Raw genomic sequence first — 12,448 nt, forward strand, 5'->3', positions numbered from 1 at the left:
TCCAGCTCAGATAACAGCCAGAGGAGACTGAACAGTATGATACACATCAGAGTTAAGATAGCCTCCAGCTCAGATAACAGCCAGAGGAGACTGATGTATCAGATACACACCTGAGTGATAGCCCCAGTAGAACCCAAAAGACTGATGTAGATCAGTATGAACACACCTGAAGTGATAGCCTCCAGCTAAGATAAGAACCCAGTAGGAGACTGAGTACGTTAAGATGGAGTATAACACATCAGTGTTAAGATAGGATAACACCAGTACTGATACCCTAAAAACAGCTCAGATAACAGCTAGAGAGACTGAGTACTGACCGTTACAGATAGTTAAGAGAACCCAGTACTGGACCTGTAAAACACCTGAGTGTAGCCTCCAGTCAGATAAAGATAGGAGAACCCAGTACTGGACCAGTAAAACACACCAGAGTGATAGCCTCCAGCTCAGATAGCACAGCATCCTCATCCTCCTGAGTCAGGAGAACCCAGTACTGAACCTGTAAAACACATCAGTACGTTAAGATGGGAGAACCCAGTACTGACCTGTAAAAACACATCAGTACGTTGGGATGGATTAAGAGTTAGGACTGTAAAAAGGGGTATATCAAATGGATTGATGACACCATGGGAAAAGACACTCACCCTCTGGTATTTAAGATGGGAGAACCCAGTTCTCTAGTGACATGGCCTGAGAAAGACAGGGACAATGTCAAGTTAGGACAGAAAGTCTTAAGATAGGAGAATTCCCAGTACTGAACCTGTAAAAACACATCAGTGTGTTAAGATAGAGAGATTAAACACTCTCTTAAAGAGAATAATTCACTGAGCAGGTTGTGGCCAAAGCCACACATCAGTACAGTTAAGATAGACAGAGAACCCAGTACGGACCAGTAAAAACACATAGGTACGTTAGTCAGGGATTGGAACCTAATCCTTTAATCTTCAAACAATGTGCACAGTGACCTAGCTAAACACATCAGTCTGTTTTTCTGGGGTGCAGATCACATAAAAGGTTACATGCCAGTGGAAGGTTTATTTATTAACACTTAGGACACATGTACGTTGAATGAACCCTTACTGAACCCGTAAAAACACTCAGTGAGTAAGCATGCCAGCACTGACCTGTGAAAACACATCACTCACGTGTAAGAAGGAGATTCTCCCCATAGAAAACTGAACCGTAAAAACGAACCATAACTTACCTCATGCATACTCTTCAGACAGTCATTTCCAACCTTAAGCCCCTCAATGACTTTCATCTCGATCTGGACAAACTCAATGTCTTGAACCTGTGAAAACACATCAGTACGTTAAGATAGGAGAACCCAGCACTGAACCTGTAAAAACACATAGGTACGTTAAGATAGGAGAACCCACCACTGAACCTGTAAAAACACATCAGTACGTTAAGATAGGAGAACCCAGTACTGAACCTGTAAAAACACATCAGTACGTTAAGATAGGAGAACCCAGTACTGAACCTGTAAAAACACATCAGTACGTTAAGATAGGAGAACCCAGTACTGAACCTGTAAAAACACATAGGTACGTTAAGATAGGAGAACCCAGCACTGAACCTGTAAAAACACATCAGTACGTTAAGATAGGAGAACCCAGCACTGAACCTGTAAAAACACATCAGTACGTTAAGATAGGAGAACCCAGTACTGAACCTGTAAAAACACATAGGTACGTTAAGATAGGAGAACCCAGCACTGAACCTGTAAAAACACATAGGTACGTTAAGATAGGAGAACCCAGCACTGAACCTGTAAAAACACATCAGTACGTTAAGATAGGAGAACCCAGTACTGGACCTGTAAAAACACATAGGTACGTTAAGATAGGAGAACCCAGTACTGAACCTGTAAAAACACATAGGTACGTTAAGATAGGAGAACCCAGCACTGAACCTGTAAAAACACATAGGTACGTTAAGATAGGAGAACCCAGCACTGAACCTGTAAAAACACATCAGTACGTTAAGATAGGAGAACCCAGTACTGAACCTGTAAAAACACATCAGTACGTTAAGATAGGAGAACCCAGTACTGAACCTGTAAAAACACATCAGTACGTTAAGATAGGAGAACCCAGTACTGAACCTGTAAAAACACATCAGTACGTTAAGATAGGAGAACCCAGTACTGAACCTGTAAAAACACATCAGTACGTTAAGATAGGAGAACCCAGTACTGAACCTGTAAAAACACATAGGTACGTTAAGATAGGAGAACCCAGCACTGAACCTGTAAAAACACATCAGTACGTTAAGATGGGAGAACCCAGTACTGAACCTGTAAAAACACATAGGTATGTTAAGATAGGAGAACCCACCACTGAACCTGTAAAAACACATCAGTACGTTAAGATAGGAGAACCCAGTACTGGACCCGTAAAAACACATCAGTACGTTAAGATAGGAGAACCCAGTACTGAACCCGTAAAAACACATAGGTACGTTAAGATAGGAGAACCCAGCACTGAACCTGTAAAAACACATAGGTACGTTAAGATAGGAGAACCCAGTACTGAACCTGTAAAAACACATCAGTACGTTAAGATAGGAGAACCCAGCACTGAACCCGTAAAAACACATAGGTACGTTAAGATAGGAGAACCCAGTACTGAACCCGTAAAAACACATAGGTACGTTAAGATAGGAGAACCCAGTACTGAACCCGTAAAAACACATCAGTACGTTAAGATAGGAGAACCCAGTACTGAACCTGTAAAAACACATCAGTACGTTAAGATAGGAGAACCCAGCACTGAACCTGTAAAAACACATCAGTACGTTAAGATAGGAGAACCCAGTACTGAACCCGTAAAAACACATCAGTACGTTAAGATAGGAGAACCCAGTACTGAACCTGTAAAAACACATCAGTACGTTAAGATAGGAGAACCCAGTACTGAACCCGTAAAAACACATCAGTACGTTAAGATAGGAGAACCCAGTACTGAACCCGTAAAAACACATCAGTACGTTAAGATAGGAGAACCCAGTACTGAACCCGTAAAAACACATCAGTACGTTAAGATAGGAGAACCCAGCACTGAACCCGTAAAAACACATCAGTACGTTAAGATAGGAGAACCCAGTACTGAACCCGTAAAAACACATAGGTACGTTAAGATAGGAGAACCCAGTACTGAACCTGTAAAAACACATCAGTACGTTAAGATAGGAGAACCCAGTACTGAACCCGTAAAAACACATCAGTACGTTAAGATAGGAGAACCCAGTACTGAACCCGTAAAAACACATAGGTACGTTAAGATAGGAGAACCCAGTACTGAACCCGTAAAAACACATAGGTACGTTAAGATAGGAGAACCCAGTACTGAACCCGTAAAAACACATCAGTACGTTAAGATAGGAGAACCCAGTACTGAACCTGTAAAAACACATAGGTACGTTAAGATAGGAGAACCCAGTACTGAACCCGTAAAAACACATCAGTACGTTAAGATAGGAGAACCCAGTACTGAACCCGTAAAAACACATAGGTACGTTAAGATAGGAGAACCCAGTACTGAACCCGTAAAAACACATAGGTACGTTAAGATAGGAGAACCCAGTACTGGACCCGTAAAAACACATAGGTACGTTAAGATAGGAGAACCCAGTACTGAACCCGTAAAAACACATCAGTACGTTAAGATAGGAGAACCCAGTACTGAACCCGTAAAAACACATCAGTACGTTAAGATAGGAGAACCCAGCACTGAACCCGTAAAAACACATAGGTACGTTAAGATAGGAGAACCCAGTACTGAACCCGTAAAAACACATCAGGTACGTTAAGATAGGAGAACCCAGTACTGAACCCGTAAAAACACATAGGTACGTTAAGATAGGAGAACCCAGCACTGAACCCGTAAAAACACATAGGTACGTTAAGATAGGAGAACCCAGTACTGAACCCGTAAAAACACATAGGTACGTTAAGATAGGAGAACCCAGTACTGAACCCGTAAAAACACATAGGTACGTTAAGATAGGAGAACCCAGTACTGAACCCGTAAAAACACATCAGTACGTTAAGATAGGAGAACCCAGCACTGAACCCGTAAAAACACATCAGTACGTTAAGATAGGAGAACCCAGCACTGAACCCGTAAAAACACATCAGTACGTTAAGATAGGAGAACCCAGCACTGAACCCGTAAAAACACATCAGTACGTTAAGATAGGAGAACCCAGCACTGAACCCGTAAAAACACATCAGTACGTTAAGATAGGAGAACCCAGCACTGAACCCGTAAAAACACATCAGTACGTTAAGATAGGAGAACCCAGCACTGAACCCGTAAAAACACATCAGTACGTTAAGATAGGAGAACCCAGCACTGAACCCGTAAAAACACATCAGTACGTTAAGATAGGAGAACCCAGCACTGAACCCGTAAAAACACATCAGTACGTTAAGATAGGAGAACCCAGCACTGAACCTGTAAAAACACATCAGTACGTTAAGATAGGAGAACCCAGCACTGAACCCGTAAAAACACATCAGTACGTTAAGATAGGAGAACCCAGCACTGAACCCGTAAAAACACATCAGTACGTTAAGATAGGAGAACCCAGCACTGAACCCGTAAAAACACATAGGTACGTTAAGATAGGAGAACCCAGCACTGAACCTGTAAAAACACATAAGTACGTTAAGATAGGAGAACCCAGCACTGAACCCGTAAAAACACATCAGTACGTTAAGATAGGAGAACCCAGCACTGAACCCGTAAAAACACATCAGTACGTTAAGATAGGAGAACCCAGCACTGAACCCGTAAAAACACATCAGTACGTTAAGATAGAGTTCCCATACTGAACCCAAAAAACACAGCCAGGAAACCTTTTTAAGATAGGAGAACCCAGCACTGAACCTGTAAAAACACATCTTTAAGGAATACCTAAGATAGGATAAGAATCCTTCACTGAACCCGTAAAAATTTAGATGCACTATTTAAAGTGGAACCCAGTTCACTGAATGTCATAAAAACACATGCACCAATTGTAAGTAGCGTTCTGGATACAGAACATCCAAGAAATGACTTAAATGTAAATGTAAATGTAGGTTGGCTATGCAAAACATTACATCAATGTAATTACATTCTATAAAAGTCAATAAAACCATAGGACCCAAGAAGAGCCTCAGCCTCACCATGCGTTCCAGGTTTGATATCTGGTTCTCAGTCTTGTCTAGCAGTTGATCCTGATAACGCTTCTTCTTGAGAAGAACCAGTGCCTTCCTACGGAGTGGAAGAACAACACACTGCACGATAAACCAAGTCCTAACATAACAAGTGGTTATTTTGCTTATCATAAAGTCATGCATTGATCAGATTCAGTCAGTCCACAATTCAACACTTAGATTCTGGTGATATTCATGCATTGATGATTTGACTAGACTTGATATATCTTAGTCCCAGCTGTTTGCTAGTGTAATGGGACATCTAAGATGAATAACGTTCATATGCAGTTAAGTGGTTAACACAATGTATTATACTTTTCCATTCTGTAATACACAGGATTATATTTGTGCAAGGTTGAATGTTATGGCCAGTTCTATGTGCTGATAGTGTGGGAGCCAGTTCTACGTGCTGATAGTGTGAGCCAGTCTAAAGGTGCCAGTTCTACGTGCTGATAGTGTGGGAGCCAGTCTAAAGGTTCCAGTTCTACGTGCTGATAGTGTGGGAGCCAGTTCTACGTGCTGATAGTGTGGGAGCCAGTTCTACGTGCTGATAGTGTGGGAGCCAGTTCTACGTGCTGATAGTGTGGGAGCCAGTCCTACGTGCTGATAGTGTGGGAGCCAGTTCTACGTGCTGATAGTGTGGGAGCCAGTCTACGTGCTGATAGGAGCCAGTTCTACGTGCTGATAGTGTGGGAGCCAGTCGAAAGGTGCCAGTTCTACGTGCTGATAGTGTGGGAGCCAGTTCTACGTGCTGATAGTGTGGGAGCCAGTTCTACGTGCTGATAGTGTGGGAGCCAGTCGAAAGGTGCCAGTTCTACGTGCTGATAGTGTTGGAGCCAGTCTAAAGGTGCCAGTTCTACGTGCTGATAGTATTGGAGCCAGTCGAAAGGTGCCAGTTCTACGTGCTGATAGTGTGGGAGCCAGTTGTACGTGCTGATAGTGTGGGAGCCAGTCTAAAGGTGCCTTCAACGTGCTGATAGTGTGGGAGCCAGTCTAAAGGTGCCAGTTCTACGTGCTGATAGTGTGGGAGCCAGTTGTACGTGCTGATAGTGTGGGAGCCAGTCTAAAGGTGCCTTCAACGTGCTGATAGTGTGGGAGCCAGTCTAAAGGTGGCAGTTCTACGTGCTGATAGTATGGGAGCCAGTCTAAAGGTACCAGTTCTACGTGCTGATAGTGTTGGAGCCAGTCTAAAGGTGCCAGTTCTACATGCTGATAGTGTGGGAGCCAGTCTAAAGGTGCCAGTTCTACGTGCTAATAGTGTGGGAGCCAGTTCTACGTGCTGATAGTGTGGGAGACAGTTCTACGTGCTGATAGTGTGGGAGACAGTTCTACGTGCTGATAGTAGGGGAGACAGTTCTACGTGCTGATAGTGTGGGAGCCAGTCTAAAGGTGCCAGTTCTACGTGCTAATAGTGTGGAAGACAGTTCTACGTGCTGATAGTGTGGGAGCCAGTTCTACATGCTGATAGTGTGGGAGCCAGTCTAAAGGTGCCAGTTGTACGTGCTGATAGTGTGGGAGACAGTTCTACGTGCTGATAGTGTTGGAGCCAGTCTAAAGGTGCCAGTTCTACGTGCTGATAGTAAGGGAACCAGTCTAAAGGTGCCAGTTCTACGTGCTGATAGTGTGGGAGCCAGTCTAAAGGTGCCAGTTCTACGTGCTGATAGTGTGGGAACCAGTCTAAAGGTGCCAGTTCTACATGCTGATAGTGTGGGAGCCAGTCTAAAGGTGCCGGTTCTACGTGCTGATAGTGTGGGAGCCAGTTCTACGTGCTGATAGTGTGGGAGCCAGTCCTACGTGCTGATAGTGTGGGAGCCAGTTCTACGTGCTGATAGTGTGGGAGCCAGTCTAAAGGTGCCAGTTCTACGTGCTGATAGTGTTGGAGCCAGTCTAAAGGTGCCAGTTCTACGTGCTGATAGTGTTGGAGCCAGTTCTACGTGCTGATAGTGTGGGAGCCAGTCTAAAGGTGCCAGTTCTACATGCTGATAGTGTGGGAGCCAGTCTAAAGGTGCCAGTTGTACATGCTGATAGTGTGGGAGCCAGTCTAAAGGTGCCAGTTGTACATGCTGATAGTGTGGGAGCCAGTCTAAAGGTGCCAGTTGTACATGCTGATAGTGTGGGAGCCAGTCTAAAGGTGCCAGTTGTACATGCTGATAGTGTGGGAGCCAGTCTAAAGGTGCCAGTTGTACATGCTGATAGTGTGGGAGCCAGTCTAAAGGTGCCAGTTGTACATGCTGATAGTGTGGGAGCCAGTCTAAAGGTGCCAGTTGTACATGCTGATAGTGTGGGAGCCAGTCTAAAGGTGCCAGTTCTGAGGACACTGGTTATTATTGTTGTATCTGCAGACTGTGTGAGTCACTGCCTTGTCTTTGGTCATGTGTTTAGAGAACATATGTGATTAGAAATGGATGTAAGAGCTCAGAAACGGCTCGTTATTTTGCTCTGCTTCTGTGCTGGAGGCGTCTCCCTGTTGCAACGTGTACTAATCCACTGACTTCATCAACAACCGTGCCGGTCTTCATTTAACCTGGAAACACCCCCATTACAACAAGACAGAACAAACACATCTGGGACCTGGCTACAGCCTAGATGATGCCTGAACAAGTGAAGTATCCAGTCTCACTCTTTCTTTCCATCCTTCAGCAGCTGCTTGGCCAGACTCCTCTCCTTCTCCAGCTGTAGGGTGACTCTCTTCTGGTAGTGCTTCAGTTTATCTCTCTGCTGTTTCAGTTGCTGGAGAGTTGAACATACACAACGGGATAACCAGACACCGTCTCAATACACTCTTTTCTGAACATTGTTTACCATGTAGATAGCAAGTTACCTACAATATAATTATGCCATGAAAATAGTTAGCTGGCTACAGTCCCTAGCTAGTTAGCTATAAATACCTGTCACACCCTGTCATTTGCAGGCTCAGACACTGCTGATGCGATCACAACTGGCTAATCTAATTTAGTTAGCTACTGTTGATCACTTTGAGACGTCACGTCATCGTTTTAACAACTGTGACTGTCCCATGATCGCGCCTGGGTGTTGATAACTAGCTAACGTTAGCTAGCAGGCAATTGTTACCAAGTTAGTGTGTAGATCAGACAGCTAGCTAACGTTAATCCAGGCCAGCAAACTACCTGGCATCTCTACTATTGAAACAGGCTAGCAACAACAACTGACCAGAATCGCTCGGTCTTGTTCTGTAACTCGAGAAGGGCGACTCTTTCTCCCGAAAACGTTTCCCATAACGTAGCCACATCCCCGCCACGATCCTCTACTTCGATACAAAAGCTATTTTTTCTTGGGGGAACATGTTTTTGTCATTATGCTTACAAGTCGTTGTTCTTAGCTAACACATTCTGGTAACATAATTCAAAGCCACATCATGTCCGGGTTTAGTACGGCATCCGGGATAGGTCCATTTATTCCAATGACGTCGGTAAACCCTGGATTGCGCATGCTATGTATCGGCCAATGAGAGCCTTTGAAACCACCTGTCGGCTATATTGTCACTCCCCAGTGGTGCAACCGATCAACCACCAATCGCTCCATTAAAAAGGTGGAAAAAACTTCTGTAGGAGCAGTCCTCCATAGGAATTAATATAATTCTACAGTATTTCAATTAAATATTTCAAGGAGAAAATTGCATGTATTTAAGTATTTGTTTGTTGTAGTGGGGACACTTTCTAACTCTTAATCAAATCAAATCAAATCAAAATTTGTATGCTGTCACATACACATGGTTAGCAGATGTTAAATGCGAGTGTAGCGAAATGCTTGTGCTTCTAGTTCCGACAATGCAGTGATAACCAACAAGTAATCTAACTAACAATTCCAAAACTACTGTCTTGTACACAGTGTAAGGGGATAAGGAATATGTACATAAGGATATATGAATGAGTGATGGTACAGAGCAGCATACAGTAGATGGTATCGAGTACAGTATATACATATGAGATGAGTGTGTACACAAAGTAAACAAAGTGGTCATACACTGCTGATGCGATTAAAGTGGCTAGTGATACATAATTGTAGTGTGCATAAGGATCAGTCGATGATGTCTTACAGTATATACATATGCATATGAGATGAATAATGTAGGGTAAGTAACATTATATAAGGTAGCATTGTTTAAAGTGGCTAGTGATATATTTACATAATTCCCATCAATTCCCATTATTAAAATGGCTGGAGTTGGGTCAGTGTCAATGACAGTGTGTCTTGCAGCAGCCACTCACTGTTAGTGGTGGCTGTTTAACTAATATACAATCGTCTGTTGGCCTTGAGATAGAAGCTGTTTTTCAGTCTCTCGGTCCCAGCTTTGATGCACCTGTACAATCTATAACCTCGCCTTCTGGATGATAGCGGGGTGAACAGGCAGTGGTTCGGGTGGTTGATGTCCTTGATGATCTTTCAATGGCCTTCCTGTAACAACGGGTGGTGTAGGTGTCCTGGAGGGCAGGTAGTTTGCCCCCGGTGATGCGTTGTGCAGTCCTCACTACCCTCTGGAGCCTTACGGTTGAGGGCGGAGCAGTTGCCGTACCAGGCGGTGATACAGCCCACCAGGATGCTCCGATTGTGCATCTGTAGAAGTTTGTGAGTGCAGTTTCCATGACAAGCCAATATTTCTTCAGCCTCCTGAGGTTGAATAGGCGCTGCTATAAGCGACAAAATTGCACGCTGTCAGTGTTACCAATTCAGTTTGTCTGTGATGTGTAGTGCCGGGAACTTAAAACTAGCTACCCTCTCCACTACTGTTCCATCGATGTAATGCTGTGTACCTTACAAATCTATGAATGCTGTGTTATTTTCCTTACAATCTATAATGCTGTGTACCTTACAATCTATAATGCTGTGATCCTTACAATCTATAATGCTGTGATCCTGGGTGAACACTCTATAATGCTGTGGGCCCCGTGTTGACAATCTATAATGCTGTGATCCTTACCCAGTTGCTACAAGGGTCTCTATAACTGTACTATGGTGTTCCTGCTGTTTGAACAGCAACAATTCCTCTTGTCCAGGTATTGGCAGTTCTGTGGTTTCATGCTTTGGACCTATTTGGGCAATAACTATGGGTCTCCCAAGGTAACCTGGTGCCTGTCCTTGACTACCCCAAGACTTCATCAACCTGGTGTGGGCCGGTATCGGCTACCCCAAGAACATCAACCTGGAACAATGGTGGCCCTCTTGAAGCTACCCCAAGAACATCAACCTGATTAGTGGGCCGGCCAGCTGGCTACCCCAAGAACATCGGCTGGTAGTGGGCCTGCAGCCTTGCGGCTACCCCAAGAACATCAACCTGGTAGTGGGCCTTAAGTGCTACCCCAAGAACATAACCTGGTAAGTGGGACTTACAATCTATAATGTACCCAATCAAAACATCAATCCTGGAGTGGGCAATCTATAATGCTACCCCAAGAACATCAACCTGGTAGTGGGCCGGCTTCTAGTGGTTTCCCTATAAAGAACATCAAACCTCGGCTACCCCAAGAACATCAACCTGGTAGTGGGCCGGCTACCCCAAGAACATCAACCAGTCGGCTACCCCAAGAACATCAACCTGGCTACCCCGGCTCGGCTACCCCAAGAACATCAACCTGGTGGGCCGGCTCGGCTACCCCAAGAACATCAACCTGGTAGTGGGCTCGGCTACCCCAAGAACATCAACCTGGTAGTGGGCTCGGCTACCCCAAGAACATCAACCTGGTAGTGGGGGCATCAACCGGCTACCCCAAGAACATCAACCTGGTAGTGGGCTACCCCAAGAACATCAACCTGGTAGTCGGCTACCCCAAGAACATCAACCTGGTAGTGGGCCGGCTCGGCTACCCCAAGAACATCAACCTGGTAGTGGCCGGCTCGGCTACCCCAAGAACATCAACCTGGTGGTGGGCCGGCTCGGCTACCCCAAGAACATCAACCTGGTGGTGGTGCTCGGCTACCCCAAGAACATCAACCGCTCGGCTACCCCAAGAACATCAATCTGGTAGTGGGCCGGCTCGGCTACCCCAAGAACATCAACCTGGTAGTGGGCCGGCTACCCCAATAACATCAACCGGCTACCCCAAGAACATCAACCTGGTAGTGGGAACATCAACCTGGTGGTGGGCCGGCTACCCCAAGAACATCAACCTGGTAGTGGGCCGGCTACCCCAAGAACATCAACCTGGTAGTGGCCGGCCGGCTACCCCAAGAACATCAACCTGGTAGTGGGCCGGCTACCCCAAGAACATCAACCTGGTAGTGGGCCGGCTCGGCTACCCCAAGAACATCAACCTGGTAGAACATCAACCTGGTAGTGGGCCGGCTCGTACCCCAAGAACACCCCAAGAACATCAACATCAACCTGGTAGTGGGCCGGCTACCCCAAGAACATCAACCTGGTAGTGGGCCGGCTCGGCTACCCCAAGAACATCAACCTGGTAGTGAGCCGGCTCGGCTACCCCAATAACATCAACCTGGTAGTGGGCCGGCTACCCCAATAACATCAACCTGGTAGTGGGCCGGCTACCCCAATAACATCAACCTGGTAGTGGGCCGGCTACCCCAATAACATCAACCTGGTGGTGGGCCGGCTACCACAATAACATGAACCTGTCCAGTAGGTGTCAGACTACACCACTTTTGATACTGGCATGTCTTTGTGCTTCATGCCAGTTCACCTCTGTTTTACCACTTGGCGAGATACATTAACTACCAGTGCTTGATTTGGACTGGAATAGGTTTGGGTTCACCTGTTCTACCACTTGGCTAGATACATTAACTACCAGTGCTTGATTTGGACTGGAATAGGTTTGGGTTCACCTGCACTTGTCTTTTCTTACCATCAGTGACTGTGCTAATATCTGCTTTATTGAGGGAAAGTTGTACTTACTATGACTGTAATATAGGGTTGTATCACCTAGCTACCTTAAGATGAATGTACTACCTATAAGTCACTCTGGACAAGAGTGTCTGGTAAATTACTCATATGTAATATTTGTGCAGTATAATATTGTGTAATCTATAAATGACTGTATATCTAAATGACGGAGTATCTAAAAGACTGTATATGGGGGTGGCAGGGTAGCCTAGTGGTTAGAGTGTTGGACTAGTAACCGGAAGGTTGCAAGTTCAAACCCCCTGAGCTGACAAGGTACAAATCTGTCGTTCTGCCCCTGAACAGGCAGTTAACCCACTGTTCCTAGGCCGTCATTGAAAATAAGAGTTTGTTCTTAACTGACTTGCCTAGTTAAATAAAGGTTAAAAAAAAAT

The 12,448-nt window shown here is 45.0% G+C and overlaps 1 long non-coding RNA gene across 1 annotated transcript; it reads left to right on the forward strand.

Annotated features, from left to right (window-relative positions):
- Window positions 1-6,227: 6,227 nt before the first annotated feature.
- LOC127930216 (uncharacterized) lies at window positions 6,228-7,806 on the forward strand. Its single transcript, XR_008137220.1, has 3 exons — window positions 6,228-6,309; window positions 6,436-7,051; window positions 7,094-7,806. It is a non-coding gene; the product is annotated as an uncharacterized LOC127930216 (long non-coding RNA).
- The last annotated feature ends 4,642 nt before the right edge of the window (window positions 7,807-12,448 follow it).

Source organism: Oncorhynchus keta, chromosome 5, assembly GCF_023373465.1.
Source record: "Oncorhynchus keta strain PuntledgeMale-10-30-2019 chromosome 5, Oket_V2, whole genome shotgun sequence".
Classification (NCBI taxonomy): domain Eukaryota; kingdom Metazoa; phylum Chordata; class Actinopteri; order Salmoniformes; family Salmonidae; genus Oncorhynchus; species Oncorhynchus keta.